The sequence below is a fragment of the Elephas maximus genome, chromosome 1, assembly GCF_024166365.1.
Source record: "Elephas maximus indicus isolate mEleMax1 chromosome 1, mEleMax1 primary haplotype, whole genome shotgun sequence".
Lineage (NCBI taxonomy): Eukaryota > Metazoa > Chordata > Mammalia > Proboscidea > Elephantidae > Elephas > Elephas maximus.
The window spans coordinates 84,663,006-84,679,693 of NC_064819.1; the positions used below are offsets into that span (position 1 = coordinate 84,663,006).

Genomic DNA, 16,688 nt, shown 5'->3' on the forward strand with positions numbered 1-16,688 from the left:
TGCACTAGAAATTCCTGGAACTTTACTGGTCATACGAAGCAGATGTGATAAGATTGACTGTGAAGGAACAGAGTCAGCTGCTGTTCTTTACACAGGAAGTATTCGGCATACCTGTGACACGTTCACCTTTTATTTGTAGTAGTCCCCCACTAAAGCCAGGGTCCCAAGGCAATTCTCAGTTTACTCGAATATCTTTTTTTTTTTTTTTTTAGTTTTCCTTATTGTTGCCTTCTTTGTCAATATTTTAAAAAATTCGTTCTTTATTTATTTTGCATGCTTGGCATGAGAACGATAACATAACCAAGACTGTATGCAGAACATACTACTAACGACAAGATGTACAGCCAAAAAAAACATGAGGGTCTTAAGTGTGGTTCATCGTAACTCAAATACGGCCTAAGTCGGAAACTACCTGTATCTATTTTCCGTTTTCATAGAAAAATCTTTCCCTGCTTCTTCACATGGGTCTACCTCTTTTTGATGTTAACTGAGGTTCCCAGTAAAAGTTTTATTTAAAGATTTAAAATAAGGAGGAAAATGGAGTGAGTGAGGAAATACAGGAAAATTGATATTATGGAATATCAATTGGGAATGTGTTAGTTCTAGTTATTTCTTCTCCTTTCGTATTAGGAAAGCTTCTAATTCCCTGACAGTCTTCGTTACCTTGCCCAGAGTCCACGCTGCTCGCTCATCTAAAAAGACTCAGGGCCTACAGCCGTCCATCTCTCATTTTTAGACGGAGCACCGGTACAGAAATCCGTGGGCATTAAGGGGGCTTCTCTGCTTTTGCTCGATCCTTTGTCCCAGAAAACACAGTGAACTAAAGAAAACTTTCCGCGGGACCCTTCCCCCATCCCTTTTTCTGCCTGTCTGCCTCTTTAATGATAGTACAAATGGGAGCCAAAGTGAACCACCTGTTAATGTGCAGGCTTCTGTGTCTGGTGTTTCAAGTGATTCCGTTGGGATCCGGTTCTTCATTTCTTTTCTTTATTAACGTCTTCCTTGGGTTGTCACAGTCAAATTAGGGGATGTAGAGGCTCACAGCCTGTGAATGGAAGAGCACTCAAGGGAATCCACCGGGTTATGTTTTTCCTTTGTATGTGTGCAGGAATGATATGGAAAATATTAGGAGAACTACATCGGTATTTCTTCAGGGGGAAAATTAAATAAAACGGTTGCTGTTGAGTGGATTCCGACGCATAGGAACAGTATAGGACAAGATAAAACTACTCCATAGTGTTTCCTAGAATCTGCCAGTTGCCCTTTGGTTGGTAGCCCAGTTCTCAACTAGTGGACGACCCGGGGCTGTTTCCTGAAAGAATGACTTTAAACAGTGTTTAAACAGAGGAAAACTCTGGACGTGCTGGGGATCGATCCCTCCACCTCTTACATACAAAGCATGCGGTCTACCACTGAGCTGCGCCCTCCTTCCGTACAAGTTTTTGCTTAACTTTATTTACAGTTAGTTTTATTAGAATCCTAAAGCCTTGGAATGCAACTGTTATTAAAAAAAAAAAAAAAAAAGGTTGATAATAATTATGCATATGTCAACAGAACTGCCGAAACCCGGGATTGAACCAGGGACCTTTAGATCTTCAGTCTAACGCTCTCCCAACTGAGCTATTTCGGCTGCCGTGTTCGGGAGGGGCTCGGGGTGCCAGTTTAGTTATACCTGAAAGTATTGTTTACAGGACTTGTACGTTTGTAAATGTAAATCTCATGCAATATTATCTACTCACAAACCTGAAATTCTGTGAGGTCTGTTGCCATCCACGTCTGAAAAGTGTTTTCCAATTTTTGAAGGCTGTTTTTTTTTTTTTTTTTTGTGGATGGGTTGGTAGAGGAGGAGTGCCAGGAATGGAAGGTAAAACAGAAAGAAGCTTCTCTGCTTGGTAAACTCAGGCTGTCCCACGCTCCAAACACTACTCAGAAAACTAAGGAAATTCCTAAAGAAATGATCGAGGCTGTTCTTTCTCTCCTCTTTCAGTCCTTCTTTTTCTGTGCTCTTCTTAGTGACACTGTAATGGGGAACAGAGGGTTACTGAGCACATTAGTGTGAAGGGCTTCTTGTTCTGGAGTAGAAATGGGGAAACATAATCCATCAAACAATGTGTTTATTTCCATACGAATACGCAAAAAGTGTTTTCGAAAAGAGAAAAGAACGGAAATGTTGGAAATTATAAAAAGCAGATGAGCTGCATGGTTTGCTGAGCGATTATTCTGCTTAATCATAAAAGGACTTTCACTAAGGGTTTTCAAACACCATGTTGTAGAAAACACCCCACACCACACACATACACCTAGCTGAATTAAAATCACAAGAGTACTGGTAAGTACATTTCTTACATATGCCAACAGAATTCCAGTTCCTTCTCTTTACAACTTTATATAAAGTCATAAGGTGGTCATTTAATATCACATCAGATTCCTGAGGGAGATGCATGCAGCCAAAGGGCTATGGGTGGGTGTGAGGAGAGAGAGGGGAGAGAAGGATAAGGATACACAGATACATCTGAGTTACTTACATTTCCTAAAATAAACACTGGCCGTTGGAGGTCAATTCAAGGGGCTTCTACTGCTTGCCAAACCAGAAACAAGGCACCAAGAAGGGACTCAAACTTTCAATCTTCTGATCCAGAATCAGAGGCGTTGTCCATCAGGCCACGGGAGCAATACACTAAAGAAGTAGTCCAAACCTAAAAGTGAAAATGTTGTTAGGGAGCATTGGGTTTGTTTTCAAACTTTTCACTTTGCAAAAGGAAGAAACTTCAACCACATTCAAAACAGAAATCAAATACCAGCTGAATCCCGTGAAGATCACAATTACTTAGAATTAATAAATTGTGAGATTATAAGAAATGACATATTTCTTGAAAGGCACTCTCCTCTAGTCACTGATAATAATGGTGCATTTGGGTAGAGAAACATGAGCCAAGAACTGAACTCTGAAATAAAGGCTTGCAGATGACAGCATGAGGAAGCGGGGAGCCATAAAAAAAATGCTATATTTAGACCTTTCCTGTCTTAAAAATAAGGTGGCATTACTTGAGGGAGAAAGGTCTGGAAGCCTAAACAATAGTACACCTTGTCGGAAATGCCTGCATTTAATGCCAGGAAAATATTTTATTATAATCCATTCATAACATAGGCTTTAACAACTTGATTCTCTACCAACAAGTAGAAGAATCACCCGATATGCAGGTGGCCCAGGGTTGAACCAAAAACCAAACCCACCGCCGACGCGTTGATTGTGACTCACAGCGACCCTATAGAACAGAGTAGAACTGCCCCCTAGAGTTTCCAAGGAGACGTGGTGGATTTGAACTGCTGGCCATTTGTTTGGCAGCCATAACACTTAACCACTACACCACCCAGGGCTATGGATTCTAAATTGGTCCCTGGAGCACTGGTCCAATTGGTAGATCCCCAATCGATGTCTTATATATTCGTAGGGTAGGAGAGATGAGAAATACATAAATTCCTAAAGAAAAGCAATTACAAATTCTCTCAATTTTCACAGTCTAACATTCTTAGAATTGCCGAGATATTTGCAGAAATAAACAATACTCTTCTTCCATGACCGCCTTAGTCTTTCCTTCCCAGAGAGGTTAATCTTTTCTTCTCACCAAAAATCTTCCCTTTTGTTTGTTCCCAGATTCCCTGTACCTTATTTTCTCCAAGTGTAGGTCAAAAGGAACGAACTGTCTTGGATCATATTCTAGGTAGTATGTTCTAAGGTACATTTCTTCATCAAGATAATTATCCTTTTTCCTTGGATGTGGGCAGCAAACAGTGAATAAAGACAGAAAGAGGGAAGAGAAGAAGAAGAAACAGGTGGAGGAGGGGGAGAAAAAAATGAGAAGAAGAAGTGGCTCACACATAATAGGGAAGTGCTTCATGAAGAAAAGCAAACCTAGAGATGTAGAGGGTTAAACTCAGGCTCCCTTGTTTACCCACCTTTATGGAATGTTCCCTTCATCTTCAAATTCTCTCTTTCAACTCCTTTCTCCTCTGCTTCCCAAGACTGCAAGGATGATGTACAAGACAGTGCAGAGGGATACAAAGAGTAGCATGAGTGTTGCTTCCAGAAAAATAGGTGCATAGAGGGAAATGAGAAACTGGGATAAAATCACAACACTTGGCAAGTAATGAAGTCCTTCACCAGTATGGTCAGAAACTTGGCAGTGCTTTTCTAGGGGAAGCCATTCTGGTTCCAAAAATCTAAAGTGATACAAGGCAAAGAGAGAAAAAAGGAAATGATCTGAGAGATGACAACGTCTCTTTCGAACAAAATCTTCTTGGCAATGAAGAGAATTCAAGAAAAGCTATTTGAAAACACTCAATATGAAAGCAACTGGTCACATATAACCAAAAAAGCAAACCTGTTGTCATCAATTCCAACTTATAGAGAACCTAAAGGACAGAGTAGAAGGGCCCCATAGGATTTCCAAGCCGTGGCTGGTGGATTGGAACTTCCATAAATTAACCAAAAAAGACAGGCTCCAGAAAAAAACACCCACACCCACACACACACACAAAAAAAAAAAAAAAAAAAAACACAGAAAAGGGCCTGTGTGACTCAGTTGGTATAGCATTGGAGTTTCCATCTCAGTGTCCAGGGGTCAAGTCCCTGTTTAGGCAATCTTTGTTTTAATCTAATTATTTCTCTTAGGCTGAAGCCTTTCATTTTGCCGTAGTTACTTCTGATAGAAGCTTTGCTTCTTCACTCCTCTCTCCCCTCTCTTTGCTCTACAGGAATATGAAGAGAATCATAATGGAAAAAGAAACGATAGCACTTTCCCTAGCCACAGTCTGCTTTGTCCCACTCTAGGTAGAAATGCAAAGCTTTCAGTAATTCAGAGGAAAAAGATAGGGATGACAAAAAGCAGAGATAGCAAGGAGAAAGAAAAAGTCAGGATTCAGGGATATTTTGGATTTGGGGAGCTAGAAAATATGTAATGCCTTTCACTGAGCACAGAAAGAGGTTTGTATAGTTCTGCTTGTACACTGATTGAAACACCGTTTACTTTTTGCCCCATGGAATGTTTACATGATGAATTAAGAGACAGCCTTGTGAAGTCCTTTTCTAAACACTGGAATACCTAAGTCTGAAACTCCATAGTCTGCTGACCTGGAGATTTGGGTTTTTATGTGGTTTTTGGAGGAAAAGCACCTGTCAGTTGAATGGCAGTGAGGGTGGTGATTGGAAACCTAATCAAAACTTCCGAACTCTAAAAGCAAAGCAAACAAAAAGAGACCTTGAAAGGAGTGAGAGAAATGGCACCTTACTTTTTGGGAAAAAAACAATTTGAATGAGAGTGGATATCACATCAAAAACCACGGAGGCCAGAATGAAGAGGCACATTTTTCAAGTGCTGAAAGACAAGAATTGTCAATCCAGAAAAAACAAAAAATTCTTTTGGAATGAAGGAGAAAGCAAGACATTCTCAGTCGGAGGAAAGTTAAGAGAGTTTGCCACCAGAAGAACTACCCTAAAAGAATGGTTAAAGTATGTTTTCCAGAAATGAAGGAAATAATAAAGGATGGAATTTTGGAATATCGGGAAGGAAGAAAGAGTATGGTAAGCAAAAATAGAAGTAAATACAATAAGCTTTTCTTGTCCTCTTGAGTTTCCTCAAAAGTTTGCCATGAGAGAATTATTCTGACCTCACTTATACGAAATACCTACAACGGGCAAGTGTATAGAGACCTAAGTTTATCAGTGGTTACCGGGGTGGGTGGAAGACTCACTGCAGAGGGGATACTGAGCTTCTCGTTAAAGGGTGATGGGAAAATTTTAAAATGGATAGATGGTTGAGCAACATAATAAGCATGATCAGTGTCACTAAATTGTACATGTAAAACACCTTAAAATGGAAATTTTTTTTTACATATAATACTTAAGACAATTAAAAAAAAAAGCTGTTTGTCATAATTACAAAGAGGAAATGCTGTGATTTATTTGCGTGTCAATCAACCCCTCTGGAAAAAAATGTTACCACTATTTTTTTTGTTCACCCATGTGAATATACACTCCAATTGCCTAAACAAGGCATGGCACATAGTAGGTGCTCAATAAGGTTTACTGAATAAATTGTATAAACAAACAGCCCAGGCCCTCAGAGCTCTCACCCTAGCTACTCTCAGTTTCCACTCCTTGCCCCCAGAAAACCATACTGCTCCTAGCCACCAGGGGGCTCTTCCTACAACATAATCATAACCATGCCACCCAACAGCTCAATTCCAGTTCACCAGCTTGCAGAGCAAACGAAAAAACCAAAACCAAACTCCCTGCCTTCAAGTCAATTCTGACTCATAGCGACCCTACAGGATGGAGTATTTTGAAAAATTTGATCTTTATTTATTTTGCGGGCTTGGTATGAGAATGATAACATAAATAACAGGTACATAGATATTACTGATGACAAGATGTACAAAAAAAAAAAAGGACAGGCGGTAAGATTGTTCATTATAATTCAAATACGATGTAAGTCGGAAACTACATGTATCTATTTTCCTTTTTGACAGAAAAACCTTTCCCTGCTTCTTCACATAGGTGTACCTCCTTTTGATGTTAACTGCGATTTCCAGTAAATGTTTTATTTAAAGATTGAAATAAGAAGGAAAACGGAATGAGTGAGAAAATATAGGAAAACTGGTATTATGGAGTATCAATTGGGAATGTGCTGATTCTAGTTATTTTTTATCCTTGCATATTAGGAAGGCTTCTAATTCCCTTACAGTCTTCGTTCCCTTGTCCAGGATCCAAGCCACTCCTTCACCTAAAAAGACTTGGAACTTACAGCCATCTATCTCTCATATTTAGACAGAACACACATAGAGAAATCGTGGGCATAAGATGGGCTCCTCTGCCTCTGCTCAGACTTTTGACCCGGAAAACACAAAACACTAAAGAAAACTGTTGGCAATGTCCTTCCTCACCTCTTTTTCTCTCTTTCTGTCTCTTAATAGTAATACAAATGGGAGCCAAGGTAAACTGCCTGTAAACATGCATGCTTTTGTTTTGGTGTTTGAAGTGATTCTGTTGAGATCCAGTTCTTCTTTTCCCCCCTTTCTGAAGGTCTTACTTCCATTGTCACGGTCACCTAAGTGGACGTAGAGGCTCACAGCCTACGAAAGGAAGAGAATTCAAGGCAATCTACCGGGTTATGTTTTTACTTTCTATATGTGCAGGAATAGTATGAAAATATTAGGAGAAATAAATGTGTATAACTTCGGGATTGGATTTAGGTAGTGTTGAATGAGAGAAAAAGGGTGGAGATGCCAGGGATGGAACCCACAGCCTCATACATGCGAAGTATGCACTCTACCACTGAGCTATACCACCTAGGTGGATAGTAACTAGTCAAATTTATCTAAATATTAGTGGAGATCAAATGATAAAATTTTTCAAGATCACTGAGAGATTCATTGGAAATATCTTTTTTCAACAACATAAAGGGCAACTATACACATGGACCACAACAGATGGAATACACAGGAATCAAATCAACTGCATCTGTGCAAATTGTGATGGAGAAGCTCAATATCAAGGGTCAGAACAAGACCAGGAGCTGACAACACAACAGACCATCAATTTCTCCTTTCCAAGTTCAACTAGAAGATGAGGAAAATTAAAACACGGCCACCAGAGCCAAACATGAACTTGAGTATATTCCTCCTGAATTTCGAGACCATCTCAAGAGATTTCATGAATTGAACACTAGTGACTCAAGAAGACTAGATGACTTGTCAGATGACATCAAGGACATCATACATGAAGAAAACAAAATGCCACTAAAGACAGGAAAGAAAGAAAAGATGAAAATGGAATCAGAAGAGACTCTGAAACTTGCTCTTAAAAGTTGAGTAGTTAGGGGGCAGAGCCAAGATGGCGGACTAGGCAGACGCTACCTCGGATCCCTCTTACAACAAAGACACGGAAAAACAAGTGAATCGATCACATACATAACTATCTACGAACCCTGAACAACAAACACAGATTTAGAGACGGAGAACGAACTAATACGGGGAAGCAGCGATTGTTTCCAGAGCCTGGAGCCAGCGTACCAGTCAGGTACGGCACAAGCACAGAGACCTGCTCCACCCCCCTGAACTAACCCCGGGAGGGGGACTGGCCGGTTCCACGGGCGGCGTGGGACGCAGCCGTTAGGAGAAGTCCCCGGGAGGCAGTGACTGATCTTGGAGCAGAAAGAGCAGCGTCCGAGCCGGGGAACTGTCCCGCAGGGATTTGGACTACACGCAGCGGATTTTCTGGAAAAACTAGTTTCCCAGTGATGGCTCGGAGACAACAATCCATATCAAACCACTTAAAGAAGCAGACCGTGACAGCTTCTCCAACCCCCCAAACAAAAGAATCAAAATCTTTCCCAAATGAAGATACAATTTTGGAATTATCAGATACAGAATATAAAAAACTAATTTACAGAATGCTTAATGATATCACAAATGAAATTAGGATATCTGCAGAAAAAGCCAAGGAACACACTGATAAAACTGTTGAAGAACTCAAAAAGATTATTCAAGAACATACTGGAAAAATTAATAAGTTGCAAGAATCCATAGAGAGACAACATGTAGAAATCCAAAAGATTAACAATAAAATAACAGAATTAGACAACACACTAGGAAGTCAGAGGAGCAGACTCGAGCAATTAGAATGCAGACTGGGACATCTGGAGGACCAGGGAATCAACACCAACATAGCTGAAAAAAAATCAGATAAAAGAATTAAAAAAAATGAAGAAACCCTAAGAATTATGTGGGACTCTATCAAGAAGGATAACCTGCGGGTGATTGGAGTCCCAGAACAGGGAGGGGGGACAGAAAACACAGAGAAAATAGTTGAAGAACTCCTGACAGAAAACTTCCCTGACATCATGAAAGACGAAAGGATATCTATCCAAGATGCTCATCGAACCCCATTTAAGATTGATACAAAAAGAAAAACACCAAGACATATTATCATCAAACTTGCCAAAACCAAAGATAAACAGAAAATTTTAAAAGCAGCCAGGGAGAAAAGAAAGGTTTCCTTCAAGGGAGAATCAGTAAGAATATGTTCTGACTACTCAGCAGAAACCATGCAGGCAAGAAGGGAATGGGACCACATATACAGAACACTGAAGGAGAAAAACTGCCAACCAAGGATCATATATCCAGCAAAACTCTCTCTGAAATATGAAGGCGAAATTAAGATACTTACAGACAAACACAAGTTTAGAGAATTTGCAAAAACCAAACCAAAGCTACAAGAAATACTAAAGGATATTGTTTGGTCAGAGAACCAATAATATCAGATATCAGCACAACACAAGGTCACAAAACAGAACGTCCTGATATCAACTCAAATAGGGAAATCACAAAAACAAACAAATTAAGATTAATTAAAAAAAAAAATACACATAACAGGGAATCATGGAAGTCAATAGGTAAAAGATCACAATAATCAAAAAGAGGGACTAAATACAGGAGGCATTGAACTGCCGTATGGAGAGTGATACAAGGCGATATAGAACAATACAAGTTAGGTTTTTACTTAGAAAAATAGGGGTATATAATGAGGTAACCACAAAAAGGTATAACAACTCTATAACTCAAGACAAAAACCAAGAAAAACGTAACGACTCAACTAACATAAAGTCAAACACTATGAAAGTGAGGATCTCACAATTTACTAAGAAAAACGCCTCAGCACAAAAAAGTATGTGGAAAAATGAAATTGTCAACAACACACATAAAAAGGCATCAAAATGACAGCACTAAAAACTTATTTATCTATAATTACCCTGAATGTAAATGGACTAAATGCACCAATAAAGAGACAGAGAGTCACAGACTGGATAAAGAAACACGATCCATCTATATGCTGCCTACAAGAGACACACCTTAGACTTAGAGACACAAACAAACTAAAACTCAAAGGATGGAAAAAAGTATATCAAGCAAACAATAAGCAAAAAAGAAGAGGAGTAGCAATATTAATTTCTGACAAAATAGACTTTAGACTTAAATCCACCACAAAGGATAAAGAAGGACACTATATAATGATAAAAGGGACAATTGATCAGGAAGACATAACCATATTAAATATTTACGCACCTAATGACAGGGCTGCAAGATATATAAATCAAATTTTAACAGAACTGAAAAGCGAGATAGATACCTCCACAATTATAGTAGGAGACTTCAACACACCACTTTCGGAGAAGGACAGGACATCCAGTAAGAAGCTCAACAGAGACACGGAAGATCTAATTACAACAATCAACCAACTTGACCTCATTGACTTATACAGAACTCTCCACCCAACTGCTGCAAAATATACTTTTTTTTCTAGCGCACATGGAACATTCTCTAGAATAGACCACATATTAGGTCATAAAACAAACCTTTGCAGAGTCCAAAACATCGAAATATTACAAAGCATCTTCTCAGACCACAAGGCAATAAAACTAGAGATCAATAACAGAAAAACGAGGGAAAAGAAATCAAATACTTGGAAAATGAACAATACCCTCCTGAAAAAAGACTGGGTTATAGAAGACATCAAGGAGGGAATAAGGAAATTCATAGAAAGCAACGAGAATGAAAATACTTCCTATCAAAACCTCTGGGACACAGCAAAAGCAGTGCTCAGAGGTCAATTTATATCAATAAATGCACACATACAAAAAGAAGAAAGAGCCAAAATCAGAGAACTGTCCCTACAACTTGAACAAATAGAAAGTGAGCAACAAAAGAATCCATCAGGCACCAGAAGAAAACAAATAATAAAAATGAGAGCTGAACTAAATGAATTAGAGAACAGAAAAACAATCGAAAGAATTAACAAAGGCAAAAGCTGGTTCTTTGAAAAAATTAACAAAATTGATAAACCATTGGCTAGACTGACTAAAGAAATACAGGAAAGGAAACAAATAACCCGAATAAGAAACGAGAAGGACCACATCACAACAGAACCAAATGAAATTAAAAGAATCATTTCAGATTATTATGAAAAATTGTACTCTAACAAATTTGAAAACCTAGAAGAAATGGATGAATTCCTGGAAAAACACTACCTACCTAAACTAACACATTCAGAAGTAGAACAACTAAATAGACCCATAACAAAAAAAGAGATTGAAACGGTAATCAAAAAACTCCCAACAAAAAAAAGTCCTGGCCCGGACGGCTTCACTGCAGAGTTCTACCAAATTTTCAGAGAAGAGTTAACACCACTACTACTAAAGGTATTCCAAAGCATAGAAAATGACGGAATACTACCCAACTCATTCTATGAAGCCACCATCTCCCTGATACCAAAACCAGGTAAAGACATTACAAAAAAAGAAAATTATAGACCTATATCCCTCATGAACATTGATGCAAAAATCCTCAACAAAATTCTAGCCAATAGAATCCAACGACACATCAAAAAAATAATTCACCCTGATCAAGTGGGATTTATACCAGGTATGCAAGGCTGGTTTAATATCAGAAAAACCATTAATGTAATCCATCACATAAATAAAACAAAAGACAAAAACCACATGATCTTATCAATTGATGCAGAAAAGGCATTTGACAAAGTCCAACACCCATTCATGATAAAAACTCTTACCAAAATAGGAATTGAAGGAAAATTCCTCAACATAATAAAGGGCATCTATGCAAAGCCAACAGCCAATATCACTCTAAATGGAGAGAACCTGAAAGCATTTCCCTTGAGAACGGGAACCAGACAAGGATGCCCTTTATCACCGCTCTTATTCAACATCATGTTGGAAGTCTTAGCCAGGGCAATTAGGCTAGATAGAGAAATAAAAGGTATCCGGATTGGCAAGGAAGAAGTAAAGTTATCACTATTTGCAGATGACATGATTATATACACAGAAAACCCTAAGGAATCCTCCAGAAAACTACTGAAACTAATAGAAGAGTTTGGCAGAGTCTCAGGTTATAAAATAAACATACAAAAATCACTTGGATTCCTCTACATCAACAAAAAGAACACCGAAGAGGAAATAACCAAATCAATACCATTCACAGTAGCCCCCAAGAAGATAAGATACTTAGGAATAAATCTTACCAAGGATGTAAAAGACCTATACAAAGAAAACTACAAAGCTCTACTACAAGAAATTCAAAAGGACATACTTAAGTGGAAAAACATACCTTGCTCATGGATAGGAAGACTTAACATAGTAAAAATGTCTATTCTACCAAAAGCCATCTATACATTTAACGCACTTCCGATCCAAATTCCAATGTCATATTTTAAGGGGATAGAGAAACAAATCACCAATTTCATATGGAAGGGAAAGAAGCCCCGGATAAGCAAAGCACTACTGAAAAAGAAGAAGAAAGTGGGAGGCCTCACCTTACCTGACTTCAGAACCTATTATACAGCCACAGTAGTCAAAACAGCCTGGTATTGGTACAACAACAGACACATAGACCAATGGAACAGAATTGAGAACCCAGACATAGATCCATCCACGTATGAGCAGCTGATATTTGACAAAGGACCAGTGTCAATTAACTGGGGAAAAGACAGCCTTTTTAACAAATGGTGCTGGCATAACTGGATATCCATTTGCAAAAAAATGAAACAGGACCCATACCTCACACCATGCACAAAAACTAACTCCAAGTGGATCAAAGACCTAAACATAAAGACTAAAACGATAAAGATCATGGAAGAAAAAATTGGGACAACCCTAGGAGCCCTAATACAAGGTATAAACAGAATACAAAACATTACCAAAAATGATGAAGAGAAACCCGATAACTGGGAGCTCCTAAAAATCAAACACCTATGCTCATCTAAAGACTTCACCAAAAGAGTAAAAAGACCACCTACAGATTGGGAAAGAATTTTCAGCTATGACATCTCCGACCAGCGCCTGATCTCTAAAATCAACATGATTCTGTCAAAACTCAACCACAAAAAGACAAACAACCCAATCAAGAAGTGGGCAAAGGATATGAACACACATTTCACTAAAGAAGATATTCAGGCAGCCAACAGATACATGAGAAAATGCTCTCGATCATTAGCCATTAGAGAAATGCAAATTAAAACTACGATGAGATTCCATCTCACACCAGCAAGGCTGGCATTAATCCAAAAAACACAAAAGAATAAATGTTGGAGAGGCTGTGGAGAGATTGGAACTCTCATACACTGCTGGTGGGAATGTAAAATGGTACAACCACTTTGGAAATCTATCTGGCGTTATCTTAAACAGTTAGAAATAGAACTACCATACAACCCAGAAATCCCACTCCTCGGAATATACCCTAGAGATACAAGAGCCTTCATACAAACAGATATATGCACACCCATGTTTATTGCAGCTCTGTTTACAATAGGAAAAAGTTGGAAGCAACCAAGGTGTCCATCAACGGATGAATGGGTAAATAAATTGTGGTATATTCACACAATGGAATACTACGCATCGATAAAGAACAGTGACGAATCTCTGAAACATTTCATAACATGGAGGAACCTGGAAGGCATTATGCTGAGCGAAATGAGTCAGAGGCAAAAGGACAAATACTGTATAAGACCACTATTATAAGATCTTGAGAAATAGTAAACCTGAGAAGAACACATACTTTTGTGGTTACGAGGGGGGGAGGGAGGGAGGGTGGGAGAGGGTTTTTTATTGATTAATCAGTAGATAAGAACTGCTTTAGGTGAAGGGAAAGACAACACTCAATACATGGAAGGTCAGCTCAATTGGACTGGACCAAAAGCAAAGAAGTTTCCGGGATAAAATGAATGCTTCAAAGCTCAGCGGAGCAAGCGCGGGGGTCTGGGGAACATGGTTTGCGGGGACTTCTAAGTCAATAGGCAAAATAATTCTATTATGAAATCATTCTGCATCCCACTTTGAAATGTGGCGTCTGGGGTCTTAAATGCTAACAAGCAGCCATCTAAGATGCAGCAATTGGTCTCAACCCACCTGGAGCAAAGGAAAATGAAGAACACCAAGCCTACATGACAACTAAGAGCCCAAGAGACAGAAAGGGCCACATGAACCAGAGACCTACATCATCCTGAGACCAGAAGAACTAGTTGGTGCCCGGCCACAATCGATGACTGCCCTGACAGGGAGCTCAGCAGAGGACCCCTGAGGGAGCAGGAGAGCAGTGGGATGCAGACCCCAAATTCTCATAAGAAGACCAAACTTAATGGTCTGACTGAGACTGGAGGAATCCCGGCGGTCATGCTCTCCAGACCTTCTGTTGACACAGGACAGGAACCATCCCTGAAGACAACTCATCAGACATGAAAGGGACTGGTCAGCGGGTGGGAGAGAGACGCTGATGAAGAGTGAGCTAATTATATCAGGTGTACACTTGAGATTGTGTTGGCAACTCTTGTCTGGAGGGGGGATGGGAGGATAGAGAGAGAGGGAAGCCGGCAAAATTGTCAAGAAAGGAGAGACTGAAAGGGCTGACTCAAGACGGGGAGAGTAAGTGGGAGTAGGGAGTGAGATGTATGTAAACTTATATGTGACAGACTGATTGGATTTGTAAACGTTCACTTGAAGCTTAATAAAAGTTATTATAAAAAAAAAAAAAAGTTGAGTAGTTAAAGGGAATGGAAGAAATAATGAAGTCAAAGAGCTGAAAAGAAGATTTTGAAGAGAGGCTTGAGAAGACAAAGTAAAGTATGAAAATGAAATATGCAAAGACCTGGAGTTAGAAAACCAAAGGAAAGAACACACTTGGTATTTCTCAAGCTAAAGGAACCAGAAAAAAAAAAAAATTCAAGTTATGAGTTGCAACGTTGTAGGATTCTATGGGGGAAATTATAAACAAAGTAGGAAGAATCAAAAGTAGATGGAGGCATTCACAGAATCACTGTGCCAAAGAGAATTGGTCTATGTTCAACCATTGCAGGAGGTAGCATAGGATCAAGAAGTGATGGTACCGAAGGAACAAGTCCAAGCTGCACTGAAGTCATTGGCAAAAAACAAGGCTCAAGGAATAGATGGAATACCAGTTGAGATGTTTGAACAAATGGATGCTGTGTTGGAGGTGCTGTCATCATCTACACCAAAAAATTTAAAAGACACCTACCTGGCCATCTGACTAGAAAAGATCCATATTTGTGCTCATTCCAAAGAAAAGTGACCCAAGAGAATGTGGAAATTATCGAACACTGTCATTAATATCACTCACAAGCAAAATTTGCTGAAGAGAATTCAAAAGTGCTTGTAGCAGTGTACTGATGAGGAACTGCCAGAAATTCAAGCCAGATTCAGAACAGAACATGGAACCAGAGATATCATTGCTGGTGTCAGATGGATCTTGGCTGAATGCAGAGAATACCAGAAAGGTGTTTATCTGTGTTTTACTGGCTATGCAAAGGCAGTCAACTGTGCGGATCATAACAAATTCCAGATAACATTTCAAAGAATGGGAATTCCAGAACACTTACTCGTGCTCGAGAGGATCCTGTACACAGACAAAAAGGAAGTCAGTTGAACAGAACAAGGGAACACTGTGTGGTATAAAATCAGAAAAATTACATGTCAGGGTTGTATTCTTTCACCATACTTATTCAATCTGTACGCTAAGCAAATAATCTGAGACGCTGGACAATTCGAAGAAGAAGGCACCATCAGGACCACAGAAAGAGTCATTTAGAAATTGTGATCTGCAGATGACACAATTTTCCTTGCTGAAAATGAGGAGGACTTGAAGCACTTACTTATAAAGATCAAAGACTACATCCTTCAGTATGAATTACACCTCAACATAAAGAAAGCAAAAGTCCTCACAACTGGACCAATGGCAACATCATAATAAACGGAGAAATGATTGAAGTTGTCAAGGATTTCATTTCACTTAGAGGCATGATTAACACCCATGGAAGCAACAGTCAAGAAATCAAAGAATATATTGCATTGGGCAAATCTCCTCAAAAGACCTCTTTAAAGTGTTGTGTTAAAAAGCAAAGCTGTCACTGTGAGGACTAAGGTGTGCCTGACCCAAGCCATGGTATTTTCAATTATCTCATATACATGCATAAGCTGGACGGTGAATTGGGAAGACCAAAAATGTATTTATGCTTTTGAATTATGCTTTTGGTGAAGAATATTGAATATACCACAGACTGAGAGAAGAATGAACAAATATATCTGGTAGAAGTACAAACAGAACACTCCTTAGAAGCTAGAATGACGAGACTTTGTCTTATGTATCTGGTTGCAGCAGGGGGTCACACTCTGAACAAGGCAGGGGGCTGACAACAGTCCCTCAATATCTGTGAGGAAAGCTCATTGCTGTTCTCAAGAGTGCACAGGTGGGTGGGCTCTGCAGGTGGCCCATGGGCCCACAATGCTTTTTTTTTTAAGAACTGGGATGTACCACTTATCCTTGGACCACTGTTGTGGGTGGCCAGGTGACCTGGGTGGAGCCGCCAGTCCTTTGGCCCTGGATGTGTGTAGGTGAGGACCCTGTATAATAGGCAAAGTAGTGTGAAACATCAAACACCCACCTCTCCACCACACAGCTGAAATAGTTGCAGTCTGCCAACAAGGGCCTATTCTCCTGAAATGGGCCCACACAGGTCCTTGCAGGGGTGAAACCTATTCAAAGTCCATGGACCATTTGTGCCTGGACAGGAGCCCCTTTTGTCCCGAGCTCCCCAGCTTAGTGGAGCT

The 16,688-nt window shown here is 39.5% G+C and overlaps 1 non-coding gene across 1 annotated transcript; it reads right to left on the bottom strand.

Moving 5' to 3' along the window:
* Positions 1-1,557: 1,557 nt before the first annotated feature.
* On the bottom strand, positions 1,558-1,630 carry TRNAF-GAA (transfer RNA phenylalanine (anticodon GAA)). The gene has a single exon. It is a non-coding gene; the product is annotated as a tRNA-Phe (tRNA).
* Positions 1,631-16,688: the final 15,058 nt, after the last annotated feature.